This window comes from Leuciscus leuciscus (assembly GCF_965113295.1).
Source record: "Leuciscus leuciscus genome assembly, chromosome: 18".
Classification (NCBI taxonomy): domain Eukaryota; kingdom Metazoa; phylum Chordata; class Actinopteri; order Cypriniformes; family Leuciscidae; genus Leuciscus; species Leuciscus leuciscus.
The window spans coordinates 39607505-39626613 of NC_138742.1; the positions used below are offsets into that span (position 1 = coordinate 39607505).

At 39.3% G+C, this 19109-nt stretch overlaps 1 protein-coding gene across 2 annotated transcripts in view; it reads left to right on the forward strand.

Moving 5' to 3' along the window:
* Positions 1-1317: 1317 nt before the first annotated feature.
* Positions 1318-19109, forward strand: part of LOC309480377 (uncharacterized protein) — a 76095-nt gene continuing 58303 nt past the window's right edge. For both annotated transcript variants that reach the window (XM_082144809.1, XM_082144810.1), the window contains exon 1: positions 1318-1962. The gene's annotated coding sequence lies outside the window, so the exon portion shown is untranslated. The remainder of the gene's footprint in view (positions 1963-19109) is intronic.

A 19109-nucleotide genomic window follows, 5' to 3' on the forward strand; every position in this document is an offset into this window, starting at 1 on the left:
GTATATCAAGCGACGAGAATACTTTTTGTGCGCAAAAACAAACAAAAATAACGACTTTATTCCACTATTCATTTCCTTCTCTCTGGGCCTCGTAGTGTTTTTGCGCTGCGCGTCTGTGTTGCACGTCATCACGCATCACACACATGACCAGCGTCGGCCAATAGTGAGCCTACGTGGTGACGTGTAACACAGACGCGCTGCGCAAAAACACTACGCGAACCAACTAGAGGTCGAGAGAGAAGGAAATGAATAGTGGAATAAAGTCGTTATTTTTGTTTGTTTTTGCACACAAAAAGTATTCTCGTCGCTTGATATACTTAAGATTGAGCCACTGTAGCCACTTGGACTATATTAACGATCTCTTTAATAACTTTTCTGGGCCAGCAAGTTTGGGCCACCTAGCAGCCTATGGAGGAGTGAGACAAGGCTCAGATTTCATCAAAAATATCTTAATTTGTGTCCCGAAGATGAACCAAGGTCTTACGCGGTTGGAACAACATTAGGGTGAGTAATTACTGACAGAATTTTCATTTTTGGGTGAACTATCCCTTTAACCATTTGGGCTGTGAGTGCTTAATTTCCCCAGTAACTCACAACAAAGATGAAAGACTTATTTTTGTTTAATAGAACAAAGGGAAAGTGACTGTCTCAGCCTTTCTTTGGGAGACATTAAGTAAGACTACAGCCAAATGTTATACTGCAGAACATTACAATCAGACACCATCCTCTGTTAATGATGTTTATTAGGACTGATGTTTCACTGGAGAATGGAAATGTGCCAATTTTCTCACACACTGTACAGTGTGCACACAACACATGGACAGAATAGGACACGGACAAGTGAGGTAATTAATTATAACTATCTCGTGGCCTCAAGATAGTATCTCGTGGCCTCAAGATAGTAACTCGTGGCCTCAAGATAGTATCTCGTGGCCTCAAGATAGTAATTCGTGGCCTCAAGATAGTAACTCGTGGCCTCAAGATAGTATCTCGTGGCCTCAAGATAGTAACTCGTGGCCTCAAGATAGGCCTCAAGATACTAACTCGTGGCCTCAAGATAGTATCTCGTGGCCTCAAGATAGTAACTCGTGGCCTCAAGATACTAACTCGTGGCCTCAAGATACTAACTCGTGGCCTCAAGATAGTATCTCGTGGCCTCAAGATACTAACTCGTGGCCTCAAGATAGTATCTCGTGGCCTCAAGATACTAACTCGTGGCCTCAAGATACTAACTCGTGGCCTCAAGATAGTATCTCGTGGCCTCAAGATACTAACTCGTGGCCTCACGATACTATCTCGTGGCCTCAAGATACTAACTCGTGGCCTCAAGATAGTAAAGTGTCTGACTCATGGACCCTTTGTTATTAAACTGGACCCTGTAGTGCAATACTTCACATTCTGTGCAATATTCTCTGTTTTAATATTCAGTGTGCAATATAGTTTGCTGCAGTTCTGCTTCTATTTATTTACTAGTACTGTAAATCTTGTAGGCTGCATATCCATAGTCCTTTATAATTCTTCTTCATATTTTATAGCCTATATTTATACTTTTTACATGCATATACTTGTTTATTTACCAACTTCTATTATTATTTATATTCCTTTAAATGTCTTGATGTGCACATCAACTGTGACATAAGAATTGTCCCCCGGGTTATCAATAGCATCAATAAAGATCAATAAAGTATTTCTGATTCTGATTTTAAGTTAGCCTATAGTGGAGTGTGCAGACTGGTTCATTAATTATTGAAGTGTTTCACATTATGGTAGTTTTGAATGTAAGAAAAGCATGTGTCCGTGTAGCCTACGAAAAAACGTCAGCAGAGGGCGTTCTAGGCTTAGGTCACGGGACCTCCGTCTGGCTGTATTTCCATATGTGTATTTCCCGGTATTTCCCAGTTGACGGCAAGGAGCTGTAGAAGAACAGCAGATCATACGAATCATTGTGACGGCGTTACAGAGGTAAGAGTGTTTTAATTAGCACGGTGAACATTTAGTTAGATGGCAAATTACTGAGTTAAGATAAATGCAAGACTAGCTAGGTGTTCGAGCTGGAAGCATTGGCATAAGTTAAGCAGGCTAATTCAACGTTAACGGCTATCATTATGCTAACGGTTCTTTAGCCTCGGTAAAGTCCCGTAAAATTTGTAACGTTATGCCTGGTTCAGATTACACGATTTTAGCCTGATTTTGGCACGATCCGTTTGAAGTAAGTTAGGGTGTCATGGGGATTCGTAAACAACAACGGGCGTCGGGACGCAAGATTCGATCGTTTCATCCTGTATAGTGTGTCATAGTGGGCGACAACCTACGTCGCGTCTGCGATGCTTCACATCACGACAAAAAGACCAGCATGTTTAATTTTTAACGGTCCTCTACGACGTGTTCCGTCAAGAGTGAGTGAGTGAGTATGTGAGTGAGAGTGCGAGCAACAGTGAGTGTGTGTGTGTGTGTGTGTGTGTGCACGAGTGAGTGAGCGAGCTACAGTGAGTGTGTGTGTGTGTGTGTGTGTGCACGAGTGAGTAAGTTAGTGAGTGAGCGAGCGACAGTAGCTATGTTTCCATCAACACGTTTTTATCCGAATTATGTGAGATCGAATGAAAAATGCCTTATGGAAACAGTAAAATTCGATTGAATTTCTTGAATATCGACTAAAATGAAATACGGTCGGTCTCATCGGATTTTATCTTGATCGATGTACGGTTTATGCGATAAACGCTGATGGAAACGTTATATATGGAAACGAGATACTTTTTGAATTTAATTTAACAGAAAAATAAAACGGCTATTATAGCAAAAATCTAAGAAATGCCATAATAGTCAAATAATGTCGCTATCAGCTGTCACATAAGCACCTAGAGTCCTGCAATGGGTTGGGTACCCGCATAAAAGTGGCTAAAACGGGTGGATTGTTTGTGACATTCCTAAACTTCACAGGCGAATGAACTCCTTGCGGGCGGGTAGCGGATGAAAAATATGTGCAATATTTGTATACTAAATTGCCATTACACACTCGCAAATATGTGTTTTGGGCATCCTTAAAAATATTCTTGTTTGCCGTTACCCGACCGATCCTGTCAATATATGACCGACACAATGAATTTTTTCCCCCTTTTAGTCCGACCGACTGCCCGGATGTAAACTTGTAAAACGACCGATTTTTTTTTTTTTTACTCTTCAAACAACTAATACAAATGCAATAAAATAATATGAATTAATAATCTTTCTTTTAAATAAAAACCCGTCAATCAAGCAAAATAATATTCAATGATTGTAGGGCAGGCTAATAAGCCTATGTGTTGTAGCCCAGTCATTAAAAAAACGATTTAGTTTCATATTCATTTTTAAATAAAATAATTTATATATATATATATATTTTTTTTTCATGTTGATTATATGAAAAGTGAAAAAAGCATGAATAAGATAAGATGATCCCGAATATCGGGAGACAAATGGAGTGGGCAGTAGGGTTGGGCGGTATTACGGTAATATCGGATACCGCGGGATCTTAAAATAGCACCGGTATCAGTTTCAATACCGTCATTACCGGCACTTATATAGCCTATAATATATATATCATTTATTTATTGCCTAAAAAATGCTTATGTGTGGTTGCAGTTTGGCAATATTTCTGGTTCCAACCAAATGAGAAGGGAGAGGCGGTAAATACTGACGAGGCAATACCGCGAGAGATGTAAACACCTCTAACGTCGCATCTCCGAAACAACCGCCCACTCACTGCTGCCAGGATACATAAGCGCATTAAGTTTCGTATTTGTTAAAATATTATAATGTTATTTTTTCCATCTTTGTTGATTATGAAAAGTGAACAGCACAAATAAGATGGGATGCATCGGGTGTCAGACGATTTGACCACTTCAATAAATTTAGTTTTGTAAAAGGCCTCTTTAAAACGAATTTCGTTTTGTATAAATTGTATCTAAATTTTTATAAAATTTTCATCAACCAAACGCCTGGATTTAATATAATCATGACATGATGAGCATGCCGCTGTCACTTGCATTGAAATCTCATAAAAAAGGCTATGCCTCACAGACATGACAAATAAATAAAGCTTGAAATTTCTTTAAACGAAACAATTAAAAACGAAAGAAATAGGCAACTCACTGATTAGGCTAAGTAATCCATGATGTGCATTTCTCTCGTTCATACAGAGATGCGATCGTCAATTTCATTAAAAGAAACAATTCAAAACGAAAAGAAATATAGTCTGATTAATCAATGGTGTGCATTTCTCTCTAGGCGCGTTCATACGGAGATGGCGATCGTCAATTTCTTTAAACGAAACAATTCAAAACGAAATAAATAGGCTACTCACTGATTAGGCTAAGTAGGCTAATCCACGATGTGCATTTCTCTCTAGGCGCGTTCATACGGAGATGCGATCGTCAATTTCAGTAAACAAAACCATTCAAAACGAAAAGAAATATAGTCTGATTAATCAATGGTGTGCATTTCTCTCTAGGCGCGTTCATACGGAGATGCGATCGTCAATTTCAGTAAACGAAACCATTCAAAACGAAAAGAAATATAGTCTGATTAATCAATGGTGTGCATTTCTCTCTAGGCGCGTTCATACGGAGATGGCGATCGTCAATTTCTTTAAACGAAACAATTCAAAACGAAAGAAATAGGCTACTCACTGATTAGGCTAAGTAATCCACGATGTGCATTTCTCTCTAGGCGCGTTCATACGGAGATGCGATCGTCAATTTCAGTAAACGAAACCATTCAAAACGAAAAGAAATATAGTCTGATTAATCAATGGTGTGCATTTCTCTCTAGGCGCGTTCATACGGAGATGGCGATCGTCAATTTCTTTAAACGAAACAATTCAAAACGAAAGAAATAGGCTACTCACTGATTAGGCTAAGTAATCCACGATGTGCATTTCTCTCTAGGCGCGTTCATACGGAGATGCGATCGTCAATTTCAGTAAACGAAACCATTCAAAACGAAAAGAAATAGACTAGCCTACCTCTCTGTAATCCATGATGTGCATGTCTCTCTATAGCGTTCAGATGCCGATCGTCAATTTCTTTAAACGAAACAATTCAAAACGAAAAGAAAAAGGCCACTCTCTGATTGTGTAATGATGTGCATTTCTCTCTATAGGCGCGTTCACTACAGAGATGGCGATCGTCAACTTCCATCTTTGCAGAAAAGTTTTATTAATAAAAATCAATGGACACGCGTCACCGGATTACAAAGGCACTTCTTGCTTGTTGCACGCACACAGATATTATGTTGAATAATGGTGGGCTCCGGCTCATAATAACAGTTAATGCCGTCGGCCTGACTCAGACACAACGTGCAGGGGTTGGGCTTGATTTTTTTTTTTTTTTTTTTTTTTGCCCGATCTGGCATTCAGTTTCTGAACGGTGTAGGCACAAGCCAACAGTTTGGTGACGCCGTCTGAGCCCATTATGTCATTTTTAATTAGTCACGGAAATAACGTATACCCCGGTAAAATAGGGAGGCGGTTTGACGGTTTCAAAATTCGAATACCGCCCAAGCCTAGTGGGCAGACATGATTTTGACCACTTTATTAGGGCCCAAGCCCTGAAAGGGCGAAGGCCCTATTGTTTTCGGTAGAATTATTAGGGCCCAAGCCCTGAAAGGGCGAAGGCCCTATTGTTTTCGGTAGAATTATTAGGGCCCAAGCCCTGAAAGGGCGAAGGCCCTATTGTTTTCGTTAGGATTATTATTATTAGGGCCCAAGCCCTGAAAGGGCGAAGGCCCTATTGTTTTCGGTAGGATTATTTATTAGGGCCCAAGCCCTGAAAGGGCGAAGGCCCTATTGTTTCCGGTAGGATTATTTATTATTATTATTAGGGCCCGAGCACCGATGGTGTGAGGACCCTCTTGGAATTGCTCTGTTTATTATTATTATTATTATTCTCCGCATTTAATCGCATTTTTGAGGGCCTAAACATGCTCGAAAACTCACGAAACTTTGCACACGCGTCAGAACTGGCGAAAATTTACATCTGATATAGGTTTCAGAATTGGGCGGGGCAAAATGGCTCGATAGCGCCACCTATAAAAGTTCAACGGAGTGCGCCTCCCGCTATGTTCCACGTACGTTTATGAAATTCGGTACATACATGTAAGGACCTAATACCTACAAAAAAGTCTCTTGGAGCGTAGCCCTAAACACAACAGGAAGTCAGCCATTTTCAACTTCCTCTCAGATTTTTGTGCAGTTTTTGCCATTTTCATGCCTCGTACTTTAACGAACTCCTCCTACAGTTTTAATCTGATCATCTTCAAATTTGGTGAGTGTAATCTTAAGGCCTTTGCGACGTTAAATTGCGAAGATCTTGAGTTTTCGTCGAAGGGCGGGTCCTCGGCGGCCTGACAAATTTCGATGTTTCGCCATGAAACAGGAAGATGCTGAAACTCAGGCATGGAATGTCCAATCTGCGCCAAACTTCACTCTTTTGATAAGCGTTCTGTCCTGAACACATGACCATGCTCATATTCAGTTACAGTCATAGCGCCACCTGCTGGCAACAGGAAGTGACATGTTAAACACTGTTGTGGACTCCTAATAACATATAAAAAAGTTCCAGCATGTGCTAAACATGCTAACAACATACTAGAAACATGTTAAAACATGCTAGCAAACACTTAGCTTAGTGCTAAAGCATGCTAATACTGCAATTAATAGGAATTTGCTGTAACACAGGCACGGAATGTCCAGTCTGCCCCAAACGTCATACGTTTGATAAGAGTCATGGCCTGAACACATCTACATGAGAATATTCAGTTATAGTAATAGCGCCACCTACTGGTGACAGGAAGTGTCATGTTTAACACGTTGATGCCGTTCTAGCAACATGTTAAAAATGCCATTGACTTCTAAACATGCTAGAAACATGTTAAAACATGCTAGCAAAACTTAGCTAAGTGCTAAAGCATGTTAATTCAATGAAACAGGATGTTGTTGTTACTCAAGAAGGCAATGTCCAATCTGCGCCAAACTTCACACTTTTGATAAGCGTTCTTTCCTGAACACATGACCATGCTCATATTCAGTTACAGTCATAGCGCCACCTGCTGGCAACAGGAAGTGACATGTTAAACACTGTTGTGGACTCCTGATAACATATAAAAAAGTGCCAGCAAGTGTTAAACATGCTAACAACATTCTAGAAACATGCTAAAACATGCTTTCAAACACTTAGCTAAGTGCTAAAGCATGCTATTGCTGCAATTAAATAGGAATTTGCTGTAACACAGGCATGGAATGTCCAATCTGCCCCAAACTTAATATGTAACATGCAAGAAACATGCTAGCAACACATAGCTAAGTTCTAAAGCATGTTAGAAATGCTAAAGGAAGTTGTTGTAACTTAAGCATACAATGTCCAATCTACCCCAAACTTCACACGTTTGATAAGCGTTCTGTCCTGAACACATGACCATGCTCATATTCAGTTACAGTCATAGCGCCGCCTACTGGCAACAGGAAGTGACATGTTTAACACTGTTGTGAACTCCTGATAACATATAAAAAAGTGCCAGCAAGTGCTAAACATGCTAACAACATACTAGAAACATGCTAAAACATGCTAGCAAACACTTAGCTAAGTGCTAAAGCATGCTATTACTGCAATTAAATAGGAATTTGCTGTAACTCAGGCATGCAATGTCCAATCTACCCCAAAATTAATATGTAATATGCTAGAAACATCATAAAACATAATAGAAATGCTAAAGGAAGTTGTTGTAACTCAAACATACAATATCCAATCTGCCCCAAACTTCACATACTTGATAAAAGTCCTGCACTGAACACATCTACAAAGCAATATTCAGATATATAACCCCACCTACTGCCAACAGAAACTGAACTGGTTAACACAGTAATGCAGTACTAACCACATACCTATTGTGTACTAAGCATGCTAAAAACATACTAAACATGCTAGCAACTACTATATACTGTATACCTCCTTAAATGCACATTGCCCAACCATGCTCTGTCTTCCTAAAGCCAACGAGTGACGATGGCACGGGTGCGAGGGCCCTTTCATCGCTGCTTGCAGCTTTAATTAGGGCCCAAGCCCTGAAAGGGCGAAGGCCCTATTGTTTCCGGTAGGATTATTAGGGCCCAAGCCCTGAAAGGGCGAAGGCCCTATTGTTTTCGGTAGGATTATTTATTATTATTATTCTTCTTATTCTTATTTTTCTGTCAACCTTTCGGGCACTTTTGAGACCCTTAACGTGCTCGAAAACTCTTGAAACTTTGCACACGGGTCAGAACCCGCGGCCATCAGGGCCGGGCTGAAGCTGGTACCCGGGTGTGGCAGGGGGGCTCGACAGCGCCCCCTTGAACGGGGTCCGAAAACTTGGTCCATAATTCAGACACGCTTGCATGTAATAATATGAAACTTGGTACACATATAGATCTCATCGGGCCGAACAACTTTCGTACTTTTACTTTTTACGCCAGCCCAACAGGAAGTCGGCTATTATGGGTTGTTTGGAAACGCATGCTGTGGAATTTAATGTACTCCTCCTAGGGAATTCATCCATTCGCCTCCAAACTCAGTCAGCATGAAGTCAAGACATTGAGGATGCTAAATTGCGGACAGATTTTTTATATCTCGAACGGTTTGGCCGTGGCGAGGACACGAATTGATGGCGAATAATGGAAACAGGAAGTGTGTTATAACTTCTGCATACATTAACTGATCTTGATTAAACTTCAGCAGTGTGTTCGTTGTAAGAGGCCGATCACATGGATGTGACTATTGTGAGTCAAAGTTATAGCGCCACCAACTGGCAGCAGGAAGTGTGTCCCTTTCAAAATGCTTTGAAATCACCCTCTTATTTTTACCCGATTTGCTTCAAAGTTTATGTGTATAATGTAAACACACAGCAGATGTAGACCTGTGAAAGGATTTTTGATATCTTTAATACTGTTGCCATGGCAACGCTTCAAACTTTAATATTCTTTTTTGATGCTTTTGAGACTCTTAACATACTTGAAATTGGATGAAACTCGACAGACACATCACATTTATTAGCCCGTAGACGTGCAAAGTTTCAGAAACGGGCGTGGTGAGGGGCTCAGTAGCGCCACCTTTAGTCATAAGTGGGGGCTTAGTTTTAAGTAGAGTCACAAAAATCGTTATGTATATTGTTCTCATCAAGCCGGACAACTTTCTAATTTATAGTCATAAGCTGTGACCAACAGGAAGTGAGATATTTTGGTTTGAATGTGATTTTTTGGAGAATTCTCTCCCTCTCTCTCTCTGCCTCTGCGTCTCTGTGTGTGTGAGGGGTGGGGGGATTTGTCTTTTGAGTGAGATTTGTTTAAAATTCCTGTTTTTCAAGGTTTCAGGGGCTTTTGGGGCCTTAAACGTGCTCGAAAACTCCTGAAACTTTGCACACAGGTCAGAACGTGCGGCCATCAGGGCCGGGCTGAAGCTGGTACCCGGGCGTGGCAGGGGGGCTCAACAGCGCCCCCTGGAACGGGATCCGAACACTTGTCCATAAATCAAACACACTTGCATGTAATGATATGAAACTCGGTACACATATAGATCTCATCGGGCCGAACAACTTTCGTGCTCTAAGTTTTACGCCAGCCCAACAGGAAGTCGGCTATTATGGGTTGTTTGGAAAACGCTTGCTGTGGAATGCGAAGTACTCCTCCTAGAGAATTCATCCAATCCCCACCAAACTCGGTGTGCATGAAGTCAAGACATTGAGGATTCTAAATTGCGGACGGATTTTTGATATCTCGAACGGTTTGGCCGTGGCGAGGAAACGAATTTATGGCGAGAAAAGAGAAACACGAAGTGGAATAACTTCTGCATACATTAACTGATCTTGATGAAACTTCAGCAGTGTGTTCGTGGTAAGAGGCCGATCAGATGGATGTAACTATTGTGAGTCAAAGTTATAGCGCCACCAACTGGCAGCAGGAAGTGTGTCACTTTCAACATGCTTTTGACAAAAGTGGGCGGGTTAGTTTTAACTACAGTAAAAAAAAAATAGTTTGTATATTGTACTCATCAAGCCGGACAACTTTCTAATTTACATTCATTAGCTCCGGCCATCAGGAAGTCAGATATTTTGGTTTGAATGTGGATTTCTTTGCAAAATCAGCCTTTGAATTTTTACCCAGTCCTGCTAAGTGGTTTATTTTATTCACACCAAACTTTTTCAACGTGATGAAAATACATTAAAGATGCTAAATTGTGAACGGATATTGAATATCTCAAACGGTTTTGATATGGCGAGGGATTAAAGTAATGTCAAAAAAGGAATCAGAAAACATCTCATATCTTCTACAAATGTAATTATACACCGTTTATTTTTATATAAAATTATACAAATATTAGAACTAAACCCATTTTATTCTGTTTTTGCAATTCAAGAAGTATAAAAAAAGTTAAAAACAGGCTATTTAGTGCTATTTGGTTCAACAAAAAAGCAAACATAGGGCTATTCTGCCCTCTTGTGTCCAAAAGGATATACAAATAGTATATTAAACTTTTTACTAGGTAGGCCTATATTGTATTTAAATAAAAATGTATTAGGTATATGACTGTGAGGATATTTTCCCATCGGTTAATCGACGTGTGACACGAGCGGGTGCTTTTAAATCGCTAATATAAAAGTGAAAGTAAAATTCGGACGTCCGCACGGACATTGATAATGGTGCACACACGTTGGAAAGAATGATACTTTTAAACATAACACTAAACCGCCATTAGGTGTCGCCAGGCGACCGTCTTAATGAGCGAGTCATTGATTCATTCATTCAAACGATTCGTTCGAATGACTGAGTCATTCATGATTGAGACAGATGTTTATGGATTGATCATTGAATCTTTGAGTCAACCGATTCGTTCAAAATGCTGAATCATTCAGTAATGAGAAAACAAGTTGCCGTGAGATGCGCGCACATATATATATATATATATATATATATATATATATATATATAGCTGCGAGCAGCGATGGAGGGCCAAAGCCGGCGGCACCGCCACCCCGGTGCCTTTAGGTAACTAAAGGCACCGGGGTTGCGGTGCCACCGGCTTGGGCCCGCAATCGCTGCTCGCAGCTATATTTATTATTATTTTTCTTACGACTATTCAGGCACTTTTGGGGCCCTTAACATGCTCAAAAACTCTTGAAACTTTGCACACGAGTCAGAACCCGCGGCCATCAGGGCCGGGCTGAAGCTGGTACCCGGGCGTGGCAGGGGGGCTCGACAGCGCCCCCTGGAATGGTGTCCGAAAACTTGGTCCATAAATCAAACACACTTGCATATAATAATATGAAACTCAGTACACATATAGAACTCATCGGGCCGAACAACTTTTGTGCTCTAAGTTTTACGCCAGCCCAACAGGAAGTCGGCTATTATGTGTTGTTTGAAAAACGCATCCTCTGGAATTTGAAATACTCCTCCTAGAAAATTCGTCCAATCACAACCAAACTCGGTCAGCATAAAGACAAGACGTTGAGGATGCTAAATTGCGGACGGATTTTTGATATCTCGAACGGTTTGGCCGTGGCGAGGAAACGAATTTATAGCGAGAAAAGATAAACAGGAAGTGTGTTATAACTTCTGCATACATTAACTGATCTTGATTAAACTTCAGCAGTGTGTTCGTTGTAAGAGGCCGATCACATGGATGTGACTATTGTGAGTCAAAGTTATAGCGCCACCAACTGGCAGCAGGAAGTGTGTCCCTTTCAAAATGCTTTGAAATCACCCTCTTATTTTTACCCGATTTGCTTCAAACTTTATGTGTATAATGTAAACACACGGCAGATGTAGACCTATGAAAGGATTTTTGATATCTTTAATACTGTTGCCATGGCAACGCTTCAAACTTTAATATTCTTTTTTGATGCTTTTGAGACTCTTAACATACTTGAAATTGGATGAAACTCGACAGACACATCACATTTATTAGCCAGTAGACATGTGCAAAGTTTCAGAAACGGGCGTGGTGAGGGGCTCAGTAGCGCCACCTTTAGTCATAAGTGGGGGGGTTAGTCTTATCAACAGCAACAAAACTTGGTATGTGTATTGTTCTCATCAAGACGGACAACTTTCTAATTGACATTAACTACCTCCGACCAACAGGAAGAGAGATATTTTGGTTTGAATGTGGATTTTCTGAAGAATTTTCTCTCCCTCTCTCTGTGTCTCTGTGTGTGTGAGGGGAGGGGGGGATTTGACTATTGCTTTTATATTGTTAATCAAGGTTTCAGGGGCTTTTGGGGTCCTTAACGTGCTCAAAAACTCTTGAAACTTTGCACACAAGTCAGAACCCCCTGCCATCAGGGACGGGCTGAAGCTGGTACCCGGGCGTGGCTGGGGGGCTCAACAGCGCCCCCTTGAACGGGGTTCTAAAACTTGGTCCATATATCAAACACGCTTGCATGAATTAATATGAAACTCGGTACACATATAGATCTCATTGTGCCGAACAACTTTCCCCTGGTCAAGTTTTACGCCAGCCCAACAGGAAGTCGGCTATTATGGGTTGTTTGGAAAACGCTTGCTGTGGAATGTGAAATACTCCTCCTAGAAAATTCACCGTGTCCCCTCCAAACTCGGTGTGCATGAAGTCAAGACTTTGAGGATGCTAAATTGCGGACGGATTTTTGATATCTCGAACGGTTTGGCCGTGGCGAGGAATCGAATTTATGGCGAGAAAAGAGAAACACGAAGTGGAATAACTTCTGCATGCATTAACTGATCTTGATGAAACTTCAGCAGTGTGTTCGTGGTAAGAGGCCGATCAGATGGATGTAACTATTGTGAGTAAAAGTTATAGCGCCACCAACTGGCAGCAGGAAGTGTGTCACTTTCAAAATGTTTTTGACAAAAGTGGGGGGGTTAGTTTTACCCACAATTACAAAAATCAGTACGTATATTGGTCTCATCGAGCCGGACAACTTTCTAATTTAAAGTCATTAGCTCTGACCATCAGGAAGTCAGATATTTTGGTCTGAATGTGGATTTTTTTGCTAAATCAGCCTCTGAATTTTTAGCCACCTTTATCTAAGTGGTTTATTTTATTCCCACCAAACTTTTTCAACATGATAAAAATATATTAATGATGCTAAATTGTGAACGGATAATAAATATCTCAAACGGTTTTGCTATGGCGAGGGATTAAAGTATTGTCTAAAAAGGAAACACTCAAAGGCTCATATATTCTAAAAATGTAATTATACACCATTTATTACTATATAAAAGTATACAAATATCAGAACTTAACTCATTTTATTCTTTTTTTTCAATTTAAGAATGTTTAAGTTTAAAAACTGCCAGAATGGTTGTTTAGTCTAAACAATAAATAAATAAAGTCAAACATAGTGCTATACTGCCCTCTTGTGTTCAAAATCAGGTAGGCCTATTATATCTATATAAAAATATACTAGGTATGTGACGGTGAGAATATTTTACCACTGGTTAACTGACGTGTGACACCGCTGGGGGCTTTTTAATCGCTAACTTAAAAACGAAAGTAAAATATGTTCGTCCGCACGGACATTGATAATGGTGCGGAGCAGAGCGAGCGTTTTCAATAAATTTCTATGGAAGGAGGAATGACCTAAAAAACGTTGACTCTGTTCTGCTCGTTCCCCGCTGAGGACGCGCACCATTATGAATGCCTGTGCAGCCGTGAGCATTTTAGTTTCATTTTCGGGGCGGATTGCTTGAATGTATTTTAAAAATGCACAATGTTGTGTTTTATTGCTACTGTACAAAAATATAAGTTAACACTTTGCAGTTTGAATGACGTTCTGAACAAAATGACAGAGTATGTTTTTATGTGTCCACTGTTCAATCGCGCCCCCGTTTTATTGATTCCCAAGTTATTTTTTCATTTAAGTTTTTTTCATTGTTCTAATCAGGTCAGGCAAGTAAAATTATCTGTGTCTTATCCCTTACATTTTTATATAATATATATACACTACTGTTCAAAAATTTGGCGTCAGTAAGATTTTTAAGCGAAGTTTCTTCTGCTCACCAAGGCTGCATTTATTTGATTAAAAATACAAACAAAAACAGTAATATTGTAAAATATTATTCCAATTTAAAACAGCTGCTTTCTATTTTAATATATTTTAAACTGTTATTTATTCCTGTGATCAAAGCTGAGTTTTCAGCATCATTACTCCAGCCGTCACTGTCACATGATCCTTCAGAAATTATTCTAATATGATGATTGATGCTCAAGAAACATTCATTATTATTTTAAATGTCGAAAACAGTTGTGTACAGTCTTTGATGAATAGAAAGTTCAAAAGAACAGCATTTATCTGAAATCTAAAGCTTTTGTAACATTAAACACTACCGTTCAGAAGTTTGGGGTCAGTAATAATTTAAATTTTATTTTTGGGGAAAAGAAATAAAATAAATCAATACTTTTATTCATCGAGAATGAGTTAAACTAATTAAAAGTTACAGTACAGACATTTATAATGTTAAAAAAATTATATTTGAAATAAATGCTGTTCTTTTGAACTTTACATTCATCAACGCATTTTGAAAAAAAATCTGTACACAACTGTTTTCAACATTGAAAATAATAATTAATATTTATTGACCATCAATCATCATATTAGAATGGTTTCTGAAGGATCATGTGACACTGAAGACGGGAGTAATGATGCTGAAAACTCAGCTTTGATCACATAAATTAATTACAGTGTAAAATATTTTAAAATAGAAAACAGCTGTTGTAAATTGGAATAATATTTCACAATATTACTGTTTTTGTTTGTATTTTTAATCAAATAAATGCAGCCTTGGTGAGCAGAAGAGACTTCTCCTAAAAACATTAAAAATCTTCCTGACCCCAAACTTTTGAACGGTGTATATATATATATATACACATATATAAATACATATATATATATATATATATATGTTTGTATAATATATATATATATATATATATATGTTTGTATAATATATATATATATATATATATATATATATATATATATATATATATATATATATATATATATATAGCTGCGAGCAGCGATGGAGGGCCAAAGCCGGCGGTACCGCCACCCCGGTGCCTTTAGGTAACTAAAGGCACCGGGGTTGCGGTGCCACCGGCTTGGGCCCGTAATCGCTGCTCGCAGCTATATTTATATTTATTATTATTTTTCTTACGACTATTCAGGCACTTTTGGGGCCCTTAACATGCTCAAAAACTCTTGAAACTTTGCACACGAGTCAGAATCCGCGGCCATCAGGGCCGGGCTGAAGCTGGTACCCGGGCGTGGCAGGGGGGCTCGACAGCGCCCCCTTGAACAGGGTCCGAAAACTTGGTCCATATATCAAACACGCTTGCATGAATTAGTATGAAACTCGGTACACATATAGATCTTATCGGGCCAAACAATATTCGTGCTTTAAGTTTTACGCCAGCCCAACAGGAAGTCGGCTATTATGCGTTGTTTGAAAAACGTACGCTCTGGAATTTAAAATACTCCTCCTAGGAAATTCATCCATTCGCCTCCAAACTCGGTCAGCATAAAGTCAAGACATTGAGGATGCTAAATTGCGGACGGATTTTTGATATCTCGAACGGTTTGGCCGTAGCGAGGAAACGAATTTATGGCGAGAAAAGAGAAACAGGAAGTGCTTTATAACTTCTGCATACATGAACTGATCTTGATGAAACTTCAGCAGTGTGTTCGTTGTAAGAGGCCGATCACATGGATGTGACTATTGTGAGTCAAAGTTATAGCGCCACCAACTGGCAACAGGAAGTGTGTCACTTTCAAAATGCTTTGAAATCACCCTCTTATTTTTACCCGATTTGCTTAAAACTTTATGTGTATAATGTAGACACACGGCAGATGTAGACCTGTGAAAGGATTATTGATATCTTAGATACTGTTGCCGTGGCAACGCATCAAACTTTAATATTCTTTTCGGATGCTTTTGAGACTCTTCACATGCTTGAAAATGCATGAAACTCGACAGACACATCACATTTATTATCCAGTAGACATGTGCAAAGTTTCAGAAACGGGCGTGGTGGAATGGCTCAGTAGCGCCACCTTTAGTCAAAAATGGGGGCTTAGTTTTTCCTAGAATCACAAAACTTGGTACGTATATTGTTCTCATCAAGCCGGACAACTTTCTAATTTACAGTCATTAGCTCAGACCAGCAGGAAGTCAGATATTTTGGTTTGAATGTGGACTTTCTGGAGAATTTTCTCTCTCTCTCTGTGTGTCTGTGTGTGTGTGGGGGGGGTGGGGTTGTCTATTCCACTTAATCTTTGTTTTTCAAGGTTTCAGGGGCTTTTGGGGCCCTTAACGTGCTCAAACACTCTTGAAACTTTTCACACAGGTCAGAACCCACGGTCATCAGGGCCGGGCTGAACCTGGTACCCGGGCGTGGCAGGGGGGCTCAACAGCGCCCCCTTGAACACGGTCTGAAAACTTGGTCCATATATCAAACACGCTTGCATGAATTAATATGAAACTTGGTACACATATAGATCTCTTCGGGCCGAACAACTTCCGCACTCTAAGTTATTAGCTCCGCCCAACAGGAAGTCGGCTATTATGGGTTGTTTGGAAAACGCATGCCGTGGAATTTGATGTATTCATCCTAGAGAATTCATCCAATCGCCTCCAAACTCGGTCAGCATGAAGTCAAGACATGGAGGATGCTAAATTGCGGACGGATTTTTGATATTTCGAACGGTTTGGCCGTGGCGAGGAAACAAATTTATGGCGAGAAAAGAGAAATACAAAGTGTTATAACTTCTGCACACATTAACTGATCTTGATGAAACTTCAGCAGTGTGTTCGTAGTAAGAGGCCGATCAGATGAATGTAACTATTGTGAGTCAAAGTTATAGCGCCACCAACTGGTAGCAGGAAGTGTGTCACTTTCAAAATGTTTTTGACAAAAGTGGGGGGGTTAGTTTTACCCACAATTACAAAAATAAGTACGTATATTGGTCTCATCGAGCAGGACAACTTTCTAATTTGCAGCCATTAGCTCTGACCAATAGGAAGTCAGATATTTTGGTTTGAATGTGGATTTATTTGCAAATTCAGCCTCTGCATTTTTACCCACTCCTGCTAAGTGGTTTATTTTATTCACACCAAACTTTTTCAACATGATGAAAATACATTAAAGATTCTAAATTGTGAACGGGTATTGAATATCTCAAACGGTTTTGATATGGCGAGGGATTAAAGTAATGTCAAAAAAGGAATCAGAAAACATCTCATATCTTCTACAAATGTAATTATACACCGTTTATTTTTATATAAAATTATACAAATATTAGAACTAAACCCATTTTATTCTGTTTTTGCAATTCAAGAAGTATAAAAAAAGTTAAAAACAGGCTATTTAGTGCTATTTGGTTCAACAAAAAAGCAAATATAGGGCTATACTGCCCTCTTGTGTCCAAAAGGATATAAATATAGTATATAAAACTTTTTACTAGGTAGGCCTATATTGTATTTAAATATAAATGTATTAGGTATATGACTGTGAGGATATTTTCCCAAAGGTTAATCGACGTGTGACACGAGCGGGTGCTTTTAAATCGCTAATATAAAAGTGAAAGTAAAATTCGGACGTCCGCACGGACATTGATAATGGTGCATACACGTTGGAAAGAATGATACTTTTAAACATAACACTAAACCGCCATTAGGTGTCGCCAGGCGACCGTCTTAATGAGCGAGTCATTGATTCATTCGTTCAAACGATTCGTTCGAATGACTGAGTTATTCATGATTGAGACAGATGTTTATGGATTGATCATTGAATCTTTGAGTCAACCGATTCGTTCTAAATGCTGAATCATTCAGTAATGAGAAAACAAGTTGCTGTGAGATGCGCGACGGTTCTGCTGTGATCTTTGTTTAACTATTTTTGCTGCTGAAACAGAACAAAAACAGTCAATATTGCATCTAAAATGTAAGTGACTTAATTATAACTGTTTATTAACCTGTTGTATGAAATCAATGTCACAGTTTCAATCGTGATTGTATTCAGGAAACAGTAGCCTACTCGTCAAGTGAGGTTGCTTAACTCTATCATAGGTTATAAAATATATAAAAACTCCATATTTGTAATTTTTATAGTCAGTATGTTGTTAACTGGGTTTCTTTTTTGTGTGCTGCGCTCATTTGTTTACAATTCTCCTGGAGAAGCTGCACGAGCCTCAGCAGCGCAACCTTGTTACCATTGATCAGTAATACATTTATTATCAACTGTTGATTGCAACTTAAAATGAATGTAATAAAATTAGAATAATCTCTCGTTTTAGTGATTCCCAAGTAATTTTTTGTCATTGACGTTCAAATCAGGCTACTCTGGTCGGGCAAGCCAAATTCTCTTTCAGGTAGGCCTATTGTGTATATATATATAAATAATATTAGGGATGTCGGTTAATCGACGTGTGACACCGCTGGGGGCTTTTAAATCGCTAACTTAAAGTAAAATACAGATGTCTGCACAGACTTTAATAATGGTGCTGAGTAGAGCGAGCATTTTCAATGAATTCCTATGGAAGTAGGAATTAACTAAAAAACGTTCGCTCTGTTCTGCTTGTTCCTCGCCGTGGGCGCTCACAGTTATGAATGCCTGTTTAGCCAAGAGCTTTTAGTTTAATTTTAAAATGAACGCCATTTCGGGGGGTGGATTGCTTGAATTTATTTTACAAAAGCACAAAATTGTGTGCCAATTATGTTTTTATGTGTCTACTGTTAAATCACACACACATTCCAGCATTGCAAACTTGACATCGCAGCCTGTTCATTATAGCCTTAATAAAATATAATAAAATAGTAAACCTAACATATACACACTGCTCTGTTTAAATAGTCAGTAGTACAATTCGTACATTCACAGTAAGCACTGCTCCACTGTGATTTTTCCAAGCACATTTTTGCGCGTGTGAAGAGGATGATTTTTTCCGTCGATATTGGAACACGAGTGAAGTACAAAGCCTATAATAAAGAATAGTTTAGCATCCAAATACATCACAACTGTTGAAACGTTTTGATTCTAATGAAAGGGTTACGTGAGCCCAACACTTAC